Source organism: Thermobia domestica, chromosome 5, assembly GCF_964235325.1.
Source record: "Thermobia domestica chromosome 5, izTheDome1.hap1.1, whole genome shotgun sequence".
Classification (NCBI taxonomy): Eukaryota; Metazoa; Arthropoda; class Insecta; order Zygentoma; family Lepismatidae; genus Thermobia; species Thermobia domestica.
This window is the reverse complement of record NC_137458.1, coordinates 139516506-139531780: the sequence shown is the minus strand read 5'-3', so window position 1 is coordinate 139531780 and position 15275 is coordinate 139516506.

The following is a 15275-nucleotide window of genomic DNA, read 5'->3' as shown; positions in this document are numbered from 1 at the left end:
AAGAACGATTATTTCAGCTATTGTAAAATATAATTGTGAAACTTGGTTGCTTTATAATCTTGAATGTTTTCTAATTGCTTTTTCTCCTCCATTTACATTGTTTCGATAATGACAAAAACACTTTTACACAGCTGTAGTAGCTTGGTGGTAAAGAGCTCACCTCTGGTGCTTGGGGCACAGAGTTCATTCCTATGCCGGTTAAGTGGGTTTGCAGTGAACAAACACTTTGTGTGCGGATTTTGTCGGGGGTTCTCCATTCCTAACATTTTTCTCAATTTCCTCATTATAACTATTTTATCAGGCCTTTTTTCCACATTGTCAATTTAAACACAACACCCAGTGGAAATCTGACGAAGACACGGTTATTGTGTTGAAACTGTTACGTGTTTTATATGATTTATCACATAACCTTTCTCAGTGTGTTGTTGTGTTTAGATTCATCATTATATTTTATTTCATCCTCACATTCTCCTTTAATCTCGGTGCATAATCATGGAACGTTAAGTTCAATTAAAAAAAAAAAACATTTCTTGTATACAGAATTAAAATTTGTATTCCGAATGTCTCTTTAACAAATATTTACAGTCATAAAATTACATCAAAGAAATTAATTAAAGCGAAAATATCAATTTCATTTATTTGGATTTGCAAAGCTGCAGAACAAACACAGCAGGATTATACGAGTTAGTTACAAATCTTAACATTAATCTTTTCAGATTTGAATTTCTTTCTAACAGAAGCTCAGAAATGAACTATCTCCAAAATGACCAAAAGTGTGCTTGAATCCCTTGTACACTGAACACCCCAAGTATCTGCATAAAACATGCACAATAATGTAAACTAGACCACTGTGCGACATTATGATTATTTTCCGAATTTTGAAAATCATTTTGAATTTCTAGAACATTGTTATATTATCTACGTCTTGCTATTATCGACATGTGTATGAATAGATAAGTTCTTTTACGTTTTCTTACATGTTCTATGTCGCCCACATACTATATACATGATTGATATTAGTTTTGATTCCTTATACGCTTACATTAATATAACCTTACCTCCGTTATCATCAATAGTGAGTCTAGGAATTATATATTAGTTTTTAAACCTTTATTGTAACATTTCATAAAGAAATTTAAATAAATGTTGTTGTCTCGTACATCTAAAGAGCATCTTTATGACGACAAAAAAATAAAAAAAATAAAGTATCAAAGTAATTACCAACTTCATACAACATTTGTTTCTAATAAAAAGAAAAAAGTATACAAATAAAATAATCAATCCTTTAGTCAACAGTATAACATTCAAAAAAACTCCCAACCTTATAAAGACAAAAAGTACTCTCCAAAAACGAGAGTATATTTGACAATTGGAGGACACACACACACATATGTTTTCCAACTACGTAATGCGCCTAAAAGAGGAAAAAGAAAGGCAGGCGAGTCAAATGAAATAGAAATATACACACATACACACTCAGATGCAGATTCTTTTTTTTTTTAAAAAAAAAAAGCATTACTGTACCAGAAAATTGCTAATTGGCCATTTTGGTATGAAGATCAGCTGATGCGTGTCTCCATAAAGATAAACCATACGTGAGTGTCAACCATCTGTGAAGATGTGTGGTTTTCACTCTGTGACGAAACCAACTAATGAAACCCTTTCAGAGCAGACATGTATACGAAAAAGCACTCAACCTGTTCTTTTTCTATCCAATATTGTTAGTATTTAATCTTTAAAAAAAAAAAACTTTTTAGTACTATATATATGTTTCATTATATCTCTTTATGCTATTGTTTGCTTTATATAACGTATACGTAAGTATGCAAATTGCAGTTTTGACTCAATTTTAATGTTTGAAATGAATCATTAAAAAAATTCTGAAACTAGTAGCAAAAGTCATCGTCACAGCAGTGGTGTAGGTAAATAATATTTAGTTTATTTAGATCAAAGTATTGTATAAGTGATATAAGGTTATGGTAGTCAGATACGTAAGCAGGGTGCTAGATCTGGGATCTGATCCTTTCCAAACTTTTTGAATCTCGCTCGAAATAAATTCCTGTTTAGGTGTCTGATAGCACTTATTCAAGAATCCACAAAATAGTATTTTATTCCTCCTAAAGATTTATTTTGCCATGCTTTTCGTCATTTTTGATTCATGTTAGCTCTTCATACCGTTACTAATACTACAGAAGTATCGAAAACTAGTCACTTAGTCTATTTTGTGCTCTCCTACTCCTACCTCTTGTAATGAGTTACATTTATTTAAGATTCGGAAAAAAAAGGATGGAAACTTTTGTCAGCTGTTAAGCACTAGTTACTAGTGGCGCCATTAGTGGCGACCGGTAGAATTTTTTTGTACTTATAGCGCTTTACAGGCGATAGCGTCATAATCATTCTGAAAGCCAAACTGGGGGAAAAGTCTACTGGAAACTATACGAATAGTTCATCTAATAAGTCAATTTTTCAAGTTACATATCGAATGTACGTCGCTATAATTCCAATTGATACCAATGGTTTAGTCTGGGATATTAAAATATTAACGAAAGTTGGAAAAGATAAGTGTATTTTTCAAATAGTTTTAATTTTTTTTAAGGTGAAGTGGTTTAAATTTTCCGAGATATATTGTTAAAGTAGTCTAAAAAGTCTAATTGATAGTGGCATATATTGGGAAAACTGAGTTGTTAATGTGTTATCAATATATTGGTGAGATATATTATATATTGTTGTATCCAGCCATATTTGATGTCTATGGTTCGGAATCTTCAAACTGGTGAGTTACAATTAATTATTTGTTTTGGTTATTGGACCATTTGCTTATGATTAATCAATGTAGTCTAAAGCCCTTATGGCAGTATGTAAGGTCCAAAACCGATATTCAGTTGGTTAATTGTTTCTTGTTCATGATTTTCATGCAGTTGAGATTTTTCATAAATCGTTATTTCATTATAATCATTGAGTTTCACTTTTGTATCCTGGAATATACCTATATTTTACGGATAGATGAATGCGAAGATAAGAGCTATTATATTTGCTTATTGTAGAAAATTATTGGGTTCGATCACACTACTAAGGTAATATCGGAATTTTATGCGCTACCTTCCCAATAAAACCTGCCTTTATTTAATAAAATGGAGGGAGAATTTTATATCCCCTCTCCCAGTGACGATACCGAAGACTAACTAGTTTAGGTAGTTATTACGTTACATAAACTTTCAGAATGATTATTATTTCTATGCTGCTTATGAGATTTAATTTTCTGCAGCTAGAAGCAGGTTGGGTTGGTTTCTGAGGTTACCATTAAAAACCTAATATATTTCATAGTATGGAGTTTGCATTTAGTGATAATAAGGCAAGAAAAATAGGAAGGGACGATTTTTCTATTCGGTTGTAGTTTTTCTGGGGCAGCAGTGTACTTATGTGGTTGATATCATTTATCATTATTTTGTATATATTTTTCAGGAAAGTAAAGATAAGTATAGACTGTGAGATTATATATATGTATTTAGTTGTCATGGCTAATTGGCAGTTAAATTTAAACCATTTTGATAATGGCGACGAGGGATTATTTATAAACAGGAATAATGATTTGTTGGACTTGTCATTTTTGCAAGAAAACGCCTCAGTTGTGGAAAATGAATTTAGACGGATGCCTACTTCGAGTGGCAGTTCTTTCGTTGTTACAAACACAACTCAGCGTGTAATGACCTTGGGAGCAGGTGGTTTAGATAATCCCTGTAATATAGGTCAGGAAGGCGACAAAGCAAGTGCATTTTAGAAGGGGAAATAGCTGATAGCCAGCCGAATGTAGCTTGTGTTAATGAAAGAGAAAAAGATAAGGAATTTAACAATAGTAATAAATATAACCCATTTCTTCCTTTTTGTACTTCTTTTTCAAAATTAGGTGCCGGAAAAGGTAGTTTCCAGGAATATGTAAATAGAATTCCAGTATGTAATGGGAGCAATCATCATAGTTTGTTTATGTTTGGGATTGAAGTATATAAGATAACAAAATTAAATTTATTCCCTGTGGAATCAGTATTAATCGCTGCCTTAGGTAAAACTAGCGATTGTTTACGTGAGGAGTTGTTGAGTCTTTTTGCAATTACTCACGATTGGATAGAAATATGTAGACATTTATTTTGTAAATTTGTGTCCCCGTTGGCAAACAGGGAATTAGTACATAGTTATGTGGATCGATTGCAATTACCGGAAGAATCAACATCGGATTATATTAATAGTGTAGTTGATAGTTATTCCGTTTGTATGGGAGTAAGAGTTGAGAAGGATATACTAGAATATGTGTGGAAGGGGATCAAACCCGATATCCGACATGAACTATTTCGTTATTCTAAACCTACATCCTTGGATGAATTAATATCAGAAGTAAAACGTTATGAACTATTTCAGAAAAACGTTCAGGTATATAATGCACTTTCTACAGGAAGACGAATAACAGATAAAAAAGTGTTACAGTGCTATTCTTGTGGGGGCAACCATAGGGAAAAAGACCGTTATATGGATAGACTATTACGTAGTAGTTGGCAAAAGGGATCACCATTCCGTCAAAATAGAGATCAATGGTTAAGGTCTAGTGCTCATGTTGATGAAAAAATGGTTCAATCAGAAAGACGGCAAACGAACTTAAACCGTATGAGCGTTCGTAAACCGACATTACATAAACTTAATGAGGTTAGTGGTAAAACCAGTGGTGGTTCAGATAGACTTGTAGTGGTTTTTATAAAAGGATATATTTTAGGAAAGGATTATACTGGAGGAATAGACACTTGTGCATCTGTCTCAATAATAAATAGCGCTAAGTTTCAAGAATGGAACTCGAGATTAAAGGTTCCCAATAAGGTGAATGAAGAACTGTTTACGGGAACAGGTGTTAATAGACAAACCATATCATTATCTCAGTATGTTATCCTACCTATTCGTTTTCGAACTAAGGTGTATAGACTCAAGTTCTTTTTGATGGAATATTTAGAACCCACATTTATAATAGGAATTCAACAGTTAAAGTATATGAGAGCACACATTGACTTAGTGGAAAATAAGTTTGTTTTGACTAGTGAAAAAGTGGTGATACCTATTAGTTATTTCCCAAATGGTGACTTTAATAAGCTGGATGATTCTGCCCTTAAGTTTTTATTACGTAGTACCCCCTATTACTCTCAGACGTTAGGTGGTGGTATGAGTGGTGAACCTGTTACGATGGAAGGAGAGGATGAGCAGATGAACAGCGTTGCCAACCGCAGTTATTTCCTTTGTCAGAACATAGATAGTAAAACGTCAACATGTCGAATACCAGTTGACTCACTGCTTGCTGAAGGAGATCCCTCTTTACAAAGGTATGTTGAGTATCTTCCTAATAGGTTTCCTAATGTATTTAGGGATAAGATAGGAGAGATTAAGGGTTACCAGTATGAAATAAAAGTTAATAATGAAGAGCCTATTAGAATGAAAGCGTACCCTATGGCACGATCCGATCAAAAACAACTAGATTTAATTTTGGATGACTGGTTAAAACAAGGTATAATACAAAAAAGTAATAGTAATTGGTCATTCCCTTGTTTCTTGGTGAAAGGAAAGACAGATGAGAAGCGGCTCGTAATTAACTATCAATCCTTGAAGAAGAGACTATACCTAAATCCTCAGTTTACACCACGTATTGAGGATGTGTTAGCTAGTGTATCTGATGGGAAAATATTTTCTGCCATTGATATAAAGAAAGCATATCTGCATTTACGCTTAACAGAAGGTTCTTATAAGTATACCGCTTTTATGACTCATCGCGGACTATTCGAATTTAAATATTTACCGTTCGGACTTTCTTCTGGAAGTTTTATGTTATCAAAAGTATTAACAGATATTCTGTATTCATTAAAAGATGAGGGTCTAAAATGATTTTATGATGATGTTTTGTTGTATAGTTCAGATGTAGAGTCATAAAAAGTTGTTAGATAAAGTTTTAAAGAAATTTGAGGAATATGGAATAACAATTTCATTAAGTAAATCAAAGCTATTTCAGACAAAGATTCCGTATTTAGGATATATATTAGAAGATGGTCATATGTATTTAGATCCTTCTAGAGTAGATATTATCAGGAAGTTACCAGCACCCCGCAATAGGCGCGGTTTAATAAGTTTACTGTGTTTTCTACAATATCATGCAAAATTTGTGCCTCATTTTCAAGAAACTGTGGAACCTTTGAATAGGATTAGGTCCCCTAAGGTACCATTTAAATGGGGAAAGAGGAGCAAAGATCATTAGATCAGATTAAAGTTCTTTGAAACTCATGTACTATTAAAATTACCTGATATGAACGCGAAGTTTATAGTCAGCTCAGACGCAACACTGAAAAGTCTTGGGGGAACGATTCTGCAATATGATAAAGATAATGTGTTGAGACCAGTGGGATTCTTTTCTAGACGTTTACGACCTTATGACTTAAATAAACCCATTTATCTTCTTGAATTGATGGCCGCGGTTGAAACCATTGAAAGGTTTAGAACATATTTGCATGCAAAATTTGAATTACGGGTAGACAATCTAGGGTTAATGTATGCCATAAGGAACATTAAACGAATTAAGAAATATGGGAGTTTATTATATTGATTATTTTCGTTCAATTTTGATGTTAAACATGTTCCATCTAACTTGAATATATATCTTCAGATTATATTTCAAGGATCCATGATCGGGATATGTTTGAACCTGTGGAGATAGAACAAACCCACGATAATGAGGTAAAGAATTTATTGTTAGTAAATATGTGGAATATGCCGTATGCTTGTTTGTCCATAAAAGAACATCAGAGGAAAGATGTAGAACTGAACAGTATAATTGAGAGGCTAGAGAAGAGAGAAAATGTTGAGAGCTATAAGTTAATAAAACGTATATTGTGTAAGAAAATGAGAGCAATTAAGAATCTTTGGAAAGTATGCATTCCTAAGAAACTAACGGTACCTATTATGGAATTTTACCATAATTCCATTTTACCCGGGAATCACATGGGGGCGCAGAAGACAATTGCGCGTATCTCTAGTAGATATATGTAGCCTTCTTTAGTAGAAAATGTTAGGGAATGTACATTGTTGTAAATTGTGTTAATTAAGCAAGAGTGATAATCAGAAAAAGATGGGTCAATTAGTGTCTACTTTTGATAAAATCATAAATGGAAGATGGTATACGGATATATATGGACCATAAGTTCCGTCTCGTTCGGGCAGGTATTGTCTCATTATATTAAACTCCTGTTCCAAGCGTGTTTGGTTGGAACCAATAAGACTATTGTCGAGCCAAGCTATAATAAATAAATTGTATAAGATTATGTGTAGATTCGGATTCCCATACGGGGTTAGTCATGATAACGGATCTGTTTATGTATCAGCTAAGTTCTAAGATTTTCTATATAGCCATGGTATAAAAGATATCCGGAGTTCACCGTATCATTGTGCATCTAATAATGCCGAGAGATATTTAAGAGTGCTTGGTGATAGTCTTAGGATATATTTTAGCAATAAACAGACGATGTGGGACACGGGTCTACATGAAATTGAATTTGCTATTAATTCAGCTGAACATTCTGAGTTAAAATGTACTCCTATGGAGATGACTTTTAATTATAACGTATGTGACCCTTTAGATATTCGCTGGAAAATAGACGAATTAGATATACGAAGGAGAGACCCAAATATAATGAAGAACATGGAATTAGCGTGGTCTAGAAGAAAACGTATGTACGATAAGAACAGAGTGCAGACATCATATTCTATAGGTGATCAAGTATTATTAAAATCTCAGTTTAAGTCTTCATTGGTAGATAAAATAACTCGTAAATTGTGTCCTCGTTGGACGCGGCCATTTACGGTCGAGGCTTTCTTAGGTACCAATATCGTCCGTTTAAAATATGTTAATGATCCATCTGATATTCGTAAAGCCCACGTTTCTCAAACTAAATTGTGTAGGGTACCACGTAATTTGGGTGTAACTTAAGGTGAATTATACAGATTGTAATTAAAAGGTATACCTTGTAAAAAATAACGTATTAAGATATTGTATATTATTAATTCTACAACCGAATTATGTTGGCGTTAAATAGCCTGTTTTATTAGTCTCTTTCTAGTTAAACGGTTTAGAAATTTTAAAGTGTTACTTATTTTAAAAGAATTGTAAATTATATTTATATTGTTATTATTATTGTTATTGTTATTGTGTAATTGTATTATGTTTGTGCTAATGGAGATATTTTTAAATTCCAGGCCTGGAAATATCGTTTGACATATGTTGTATGGAAAAGTCGTTAGTCAAGTATTGTATGGAAATCGTTAGTATTTTGTCCGGAAACATTTATGCAATTGTTATATGGAATTAAATAACCAATTGACAAGCGAAGATGTCAATTATTTTGTTATATGGAGATGGTACCAGTTTATATAATCATTCAAGATCGTATGAAGGTAACCATGATAATTCGGAGTTTTCCATTATTTTGTCAACCTGTGAATTAATGAAGTAAGTGACTTACTTATTATTTTTATATATATGATGAATGAGGATGAATCCTCAATAATGTAAATTTATGAATTTCCAGCAAGTTATGACGTAACGACTTGTTTAATACTAATACTAGGGAATAGTTGTATTTGGTGTAGATGGTGTATGGTAGTAAGAATGAACGTATGAATGACTAGATTATATGGGGGAATATTTTAGTTTCTTTATTTTCTTTTGGAATGAATGGTTGGATGTTTGATGTACTAGTATTTAGTTATAGATGTTCCTGGAAATATAGAAATTGACAATGGGCAAACTAATCTATCTCCTCGGAAAATCATAAGATTTTAAGGGGGGTGTTAGTTGTTCTAATGAGTTACATTTATTTAAGATTCGGAAAAAAAAGGATGGAAACTTTTGTCAGCTGTTAAGCACTAGTTACTAGTGGTGCCATTAGTGGTGACCGGTAGAATTTTTTGTACTTATAGCGCTTTACAGGCGATAGCGTCATAATCATTCTGAAAGCCAAACTGGGGAAAAAGTCTACTGGAAATTATACGAATAGTTCATCTAATAAGTCAATTTTTCAAGTTACATATCGAATGTACGTCGCTATAATTCCAATTGATACCAATGGTTTAGTCTGGGATATTAAAATATTAACGAAAGTTGGAAAAGATAAGTGTATTTTTCAAATAGTTTTAATTTTTTTAAGGTGAAGTGGTTTTAATTTTCCGAGATATATTGTTAAAGTAGTCTAAAAAGTCTAATTGATAGTGGCATATATTGGGAAAACTGAGTTGTTAATGTGTTATCAATATATTGGTGAGATATATTATATATTGTTGTATCCAGCTATATTTGATGTCTATGGTTTGGAATCTTCAAACTGGTGAGTTACAATTAATTATTTGTTTTGGTTATTGGACCATTTGCTTATGATTAATCAATGTAGTCTAAAGCCCTTATGGCAGTATGTAAGGTCCAAAACCGATATTCAGTTGGTTAATTGTTTTTTGTTTATGATTTTCATGCAGTTGAGATTTTTCATAAATCGTTATTTCATTATAATTATTGAGTTTCACTTTTGTATCCTGGAATATACCTATATTTTACGGATAGATGAATGCGAAGATAAGAGCTATTATATTTGCTTATTGTAGAAAATTATTGGGTTCGATCACACTACTAAGGTAATATCGGAATTTTATGTGCTACCTTCCCAATAAAACCTGCCTTTATTTAATAAAATGGAGGGAGAATTTTATATCCCCTCTCCCAGTGACGATACCGAAGACTAACTAGCTTAGGTAGTAGGTACGTTACACTCTCCTGTGTATTGACACTGACTGTTTCGTTTCAAAAGTTGTATTTGTTGCTTGCTTTTTGTTGGTTGTTCCTCTTACCGATTTGACCACGCTGCTGGTATCTGTGTACTTGCGCCAGAAACAGGGAGCCAGTGTCGTTATTATTTACCAAAATGTGTTATAATTAAATTGGAAGATGACCCCAAATTGAGATGACTATAAGGATGATTTAACATGTAGATTAGTTCTAATTAATTAGCTAATCAGAGTGGTAATATCTTTTCAGAACTAACTGGATGCAGTTTAACGTGAAGTACGAAACAATTACATCCCACCGGAAATCGTCCTTAGGTATCTAGCCACTATAAATGATCAAGTAAGTTAACCAATTAACAAAAGGACGACCTTGGATATTAACAACGGAATTATTCACTTGGATTCATAGTCGGAACTTTTAAAGAATGTAAAAATAATAAGACTGTTCAAAAGTAGATTAATACTTTGTTCATACCAAGTTCGAATGAGCAGATATTATATGAAGTCCACAAAATTAAATATTGCCAAATTTCAAACATATTAGAAATAAGATTTTTAGGATGTTTGATATAAATGATAGCACATCTATGATACGTTCAATGGAATAATAATCAATAGTTAAACTTGATACCTAGTATAGTAAGTCTAGTACACGAGTAAGCAATAAAGAAAATTCTTTCTGTACATGTTATTTTATGATTATAATGATTGCATGGACCTACTGAATTAATTTTAAATTCATAATCTAACAAATGCAGGAGATATAACGGGTTCAGAAAATTCAAGAGGTACTGGAAACATTTAAACAAACTACCGCTTCCAGTACCGCTAGTGTTCTGCTATTATAAAATTCCGCTGTATAAGTTTTCTTCTATGTTTAAATTTTCTTTTATTGTTAATTTAGGGCTATTCGTTTGTTTTCCACGCAAGTTTCAAATAGCAGTTTTGTTTTTGAAATGAAACTTTCTCGTAAACACTTTACGGCAATATTTTTTATGACAAGAAATGTACTTTAACATCAAATCAATGGACCAAACGACAACATTCTGCTTTTGGAGATCAAGCACCATCCAAGAGGACAGTGTATAAATAGTTTGTAGAATTCTAGCGTTGCCGCACATTTCTCAGTGAAACTTTTGTGAAGGTCATCCATCCATGTCTGGTGTCGCCAGAAATGTGGGTGCTATGTGTAAAATAATTGAGAGAGATCGACTTGCAACATACCATGAGATTCAGAGATCCTTGTGCATTGACAAGGAATAAACACATACGATGCTTCTTCATCACCTGAATGTATAGAAACATTCAAGTCATTGGATCAAATACAACTTGACCGAAGCTCAAACTCAGGCACGTGTCAATTGGTGTAAAGAGAGACTCAAGGGTTTCAGCTGATGTAAATCAAATTTCGTACTCAACTTAGGTCAACTTAAATCCATTCGTATCAACGCGAAACTAAACAACAATCTTCTATTTTGGTGTTTCAAAGCGAACGAGACCAAAGAAAGTTCTTCGTTTGAGGAGTGCTATTAAGCAAATAATTGCTAGTTTTTTTCGGTTATTTCGGACATGTAGCAATCATAGCTATAGAAGATTGAATGACTGTAAATACTATGTGCCATACAACAATTTGCTTCCAGAAGTCATTAATGAATTTTGCAACATAAAGTCAAATCGTCGCATTATTCTTCACCATGAAAATCCCATTCCCTACGCAGCATATCAAAATGTTGATCTTAATTTTCTTCAGTAAAATTGTCGATGCTATGATTCATTGTGGGTACTAATCTGATTTAATCTCAAACGATCAAATCATTTAACTCCTTACTACAGAAAGCTGGGCCTTTTGAAACTTGTTGTTAGACGTGATTTACATCGACTCACACTTCTCTTTAAGACTTTGCGCTTTCAACAACCTTCCTATTTATTTCAACGTTTGCAACCACTAAATGCTCACCACGATCACAATACAAGATCAGGGGTAAATAAACAAATTTCTCTTCCCCTACATTCGTCAAAATTCTACTCGAATGCGTTTTTTGCACTCACTATTCGTGCTTGGAATGATCTTCAATCCAACACAAGACAATCTTAGTCAATCGGTTGCAGGGTATTTAAGAAGTCGGTTGATCAGATCCTCCATAAGTCTATCAAGGCTTACTAATATCTGGGAAAAAATGCTGATTGTTTATACTTCCTACCATTTATTTCTTGTGTTCACTAAATGTACGTGACTATATTATGTGGTTATTTGTAGTAATCTAAGTAATCTATGTGTGCATGTGATTTGATGCGTGTGTGTGTGTGTGTGTGTGTGTGTACATATGATTGGGAGTGTTTTATATATTTTATACGTATTGTATTATTATTATTGTATTACTAATCATGATACTATTGTATTGCATGGTCAAGTGGGAGACAATGCATGATTAGACTTAAAATAAGATTAAATAAGATTAAAATAAGATTACACCTTCGCCATGTAAAATAAGATTAATTAAATAAATAAAAATAATGACCTCGTTTTGCTCCCAGAAATGAAAAATAAGATACGTAATGACCGATTTATGCTTCCTGAAGCAGCTGTTTACGCATTCCGAAATTCTGTTCCTGAGATACTTCTTTAAACTGTTTTAAAATGTAAACGAATAGGCTTAAACAAACCAACAAATATAATTTAAACAAATATTAAAATCAGTTCTTGGAATTTTATAATATTGAAACACTAACGCTAATGTCAGTTGTAGTTTGCAAAACATTTCCAGCAGTCCTCAATTTTCTCTTTAATATCATTGACTCCGCACAAATGCTTTAAGAAAGTCGCCAGTATGGAAATGGAGTGTAACATACAACAGGATAATATAAGAAAACGTCAGACTTGGTGTGAACGTTAACAGCTTAAGGAAATGTAGAGTGGATGTGTATGTAATATCATAATTATTTCATGATATACACTTAACTACTACCTGGACATTTAAGAATTGTTGTGCTTGTGGACACGTGATTGTATTCTAGACTATGATGTTTTTCAGTAAATAAAGAAATTTACTTTTAGACTAAATGTAACTCTGCACCCACTCTACGCATTGAAGCACAGCAAGACGTACCAAAATGTAGAACTAACAATAAATAATAGTGTTCGGGTTATATCCAATCGATTTGATAAAATTACTTCCTTACTTGTGTAGCTTCTCCAGAAAAAAAGCGACGTTATCAGTGCAGTATCTTGGTTCAAGAATGCCATGTTGTTCTAGTGAAATGTCACTGAAAGTGAATCATTAATCGAAAGGTTATATGCTATTTCTTTTCCACGCACAGTTTGTGTATAACAGAATAGTGAAACAAGTTTGGTAAATCCTTTAACCATCAGGGTGGCAAAGACAAAATATATCATGTTCTCGCAAATACAAATAAAGTCCGTGCACAAACATACAGGGCCGGCCTTAGGTGGTGCGGGGCCTGATTGGGATCATTTTGTGAGGCCCCAGATTTCCAAGTAACCATCCAAAGTATGTAGAACCAATATATATATATATATATATATATATATATATATATATATATATATTGCGCTCTCCCTGCCGGTCTAGTGGTTAGCCCGGTGGGAGAGCACGCAAAATTTAATTTTATTATCACTCCCTTTCGTTATTCATCCATCTCCTAAGAAGAAATCCTGGGTCGTCAAATAAAGAAATATCATTTTCATTTCATTTCAAAAGTTTAATAGAGATTTTGCACTCAGAATGAATGGCAATCAAAATGTGCGCTTAAATAATGCGTGAAACTTAATAGAATTCTTTTCTGTCATATATATGCTGTTAGAAGTCATATACAAGGATTGGACAAAAAAATCTAAAACGTTTGCAAAATTGTGAAAATCGTATGGGTGGGGCCTCCTTTTGCGTCCGAAACAGCTTGGATCCAACGAGCAATGGACGTATGCAGCTCCTGAACCGTGGTGTGTGGAATTTTGTACCATTGTTCTTCCAAAACATGCTCCAGTTCCTTAAGGGATGCTGGTGGAGGCTAATGAGACGGAAAACTCCTTTCTAACTCAGATCACAATGGCTCAATAATGTTCAGATCTGGTGATTCTGGGACCCAGGGGAGGTGTGATAGCTCCTGGTCATGCTCCTCAAACCATGATTTCGCCTTTTTTGCACCGTGACAGGGTGCCAAATCATCTTGGAAGATGCTATCACCATCAATGAACAATATTTGGGCCGTGGGTAGAACCTGGTTTCCCCAAATGGAATCATACGCCTTAGCATTCATCACTCCATGCAGGGCTATGATGGGACCTGCAGAAAACCACGATAGCACTGCCCATACTATAACTGAACCACCCCCAAGCTTTAGAGTTGGGAGCAGACAGTCTGTATCATAGGCCTGCGAAGGTGTTCTCCATACGTAAACACGACCGGCTGTTGGAAACAAGGTGAAGGTCGATTCATCGGACCAAATTACGTGTTTCCACTGCTCATGAGTCCACACCTTGTGGTCCTTGCACCACTGAATACGCCTCTTTGCATTTATTGCTGTGAATTTGGAGATAGCGGTCGTGCTATGAATTTTCATTTTATGAAGTTTCCGTCGCACTGTTATCGATGAAACCGTGTTCTGTAGGCCGGAATTGAGTTCAGACGTAATTTTGATTACAGTGGCCTTCTTTTTAGCTGCAACAATCCGTTTTAATGCCCTACCGTCCCTATTTGACAGTATTGTCTTTCAACCACTGTTTTGCTTTGCAAACGTCGTTTACCCATGAATTGAGTATGCCCTCGTGACATTGGACACAGTGCCTTTGGATACCCCCACAATGTTTGTCACTGTTTCCACTGAAGCTTCAAGCAGACGGGCACCAACGATCATGCGTCTTTGCAAGTTTCTCAGGTCGCCCATTTTATCACATCAATTTCACACCACGACACTCACAGGTGAACTGGTTACTGCTGATGGAAGAGAAAGGTAACCATGACACATTGAAAACAAAAAACGATCGGCAATTGCAACACGTGTTGTACAGTGGAGGGTCAAACTTACGTGTCCTGTATGAAGTGTTTTTAGATTTTTCTTAACCCCTTGTATATGTTCGGAGAAACATATAACGAGGCATTTCATTATAAAATTATGTATATGTAAATTCATAACTATCAATATTAGTATATCACATCTGAAAAGGTCATAGTCATATGATGAGTTTGTAATATGACACCTTCGCAACACTTTGCATGTTTACTTACAAGCTGGATAAAGAAAAATGATTAATAGCAAAGATAGTTTCGAAAGATTTTCCCGTTTCTATATTGTGGAGTCCTCTTTCAGGATGAACTAACAGTAATCTCTCATCATAAACGGGTCCTATTTCCCTTCATAACTTTTTTTCATCTGCAAACTGTTCTGCTGAAATCGCTCACCCTGTTCATTGC